This window comes from Otolemur garnettii, unplaced genomic scaffold (genome assembly GCF_000181295.1).
Source record: "Otolemur garnettii isolate 467f Iridium unplaced genomic scaffold, OtoGar3 scaffold00008, whole genome shotgun sequence".
NCBI lineage: Eukaryota > Metazoa > Chordata > Mammalia > Primates > Galagidae > Otolemur > Otolemur garnettii.
The window spans coordinates 16,778,053-16,779,355 of record NW_003852403.1 but is presented as its reverse complement, the minus strand read 5'-3'; the positions used below and the strand labels follow the sequence as shown (position 1 = coordinate 16,779,355).

General features: G+C 43.2%; 1 protein-coding gene across 1 annotated transcript in view; it reads left to right on the top strand.

Moving 5' to 3' along the window:
* The window catches only part of TET1 (tet methylcytosine dioxygenase 1), a 150,885-nt gene that overhangs the window by 111,624 nt on the left and 37,958 nt on the right, over positions 1-1,303 (top strand). The gene's annotated exons all lie outside the window — the stretch shown is intronic.

The following is a 1,303-nucleotide window of genomic DNA, read 5'->3' as shown; positions in this document are numbered from 1 at the left end:
GCACTCTACCCAGGGGGATAGCTTGAGGCTCTGTCTCAAAAAAAAAAAAAAAAGGAGATTATATCTCTGCTTTTTAGAATAGCTAAAGTGAAAAGTCATATAATAGTAATTGTTAATGGGAATGTGGAACAAATGGGATTCTCATGATAATTGATAGTGTAGGCTCGGCACCCATACAGCACCAGCCACATACACTGTAGCTGGCAGGTTCAAACCTGGCCTGGGCCAACTTAGTTGTTGGGGCAGGCAGCTGTAATCCCAGTTACTTGGGAGGCTGAAGCAAGAGAATCGCTTAAGCTCAAGACTTTGAGGTTGCTGGGAGCTGTGATGCAACAGCACTGTATTGAGGGCAACAGCTTGAGACTTTGTCTCAAAAAAAAAAATGTTAATAGTGTATATTGGTAACATCTTTGGAATCACACACGGTGGCTCACTCCTATAACCTTAGCAGTTTGAAAGGCCGAGGGTGGGTGGATTGCTTGAGCTCACGGGTTTAAGTGTAGCCTGAGCAAGAACCAGAAGCTGTCTCTACAAAAAAATAGAAAAACTTATTCCCTGGAAGTAAGAACAATGTAACCTACATATTGTACCCTCATTAATTCAAATAAAGTTAAAAAAATAGGCTTGACACCTGTGGCTCAAGTGGCTAAGGTGCCAGCCACATTATACCTAAGGTGGCAGGTTCAAATCCAGCCCAGGCCCACCAAACAACAATGACGGCTGCAACCAAAAAATAGCTAGGCATTGTGGTGGGCGCCAGCTACTTGGTAGGCTGAGGCAGGAGACTTGCTTGAGCCCAGGAGTTGGGGAGGTTGCTATGAGCAGTGAAGCCACAGCACTCTATCCAGGGGACAGCTTGAAGCTCTGTCTCAAAAAAAAAGTTAAAAAAGTAAACATAGGCCAGAGGATCACTTGACCCCAAGAATTTGAGGTTGCTTTGAGTCAGTGTGGTAAGGCTGTGGCAATCTGCTCATGGCAACAGAATGAGACTATCTCAAACCCATACACTTCTATCAGCAAGCCCTTTCACTCTACCCAGTGGTTTTGTACCTTCATCTGAAGATCACATTGAAATGGTACATTGGTGAACTTTAAACAGCCAAAACCTAAAAATAACCCAAATGTACATGTCTGGAATAGAGGAGTCCATTGTCATATACAACAATGATAATCAATAGACTACAAGTATGATTAAAATAAGTGTAATTTTTTTTTTTTTTTTTTTTTTGAGACAGAGCCTCAAGCTGTCCCCCTGGGTAGAGTGCCGTGGCTTTACAGCTCACAGCAACCTCCGACTCCTGGG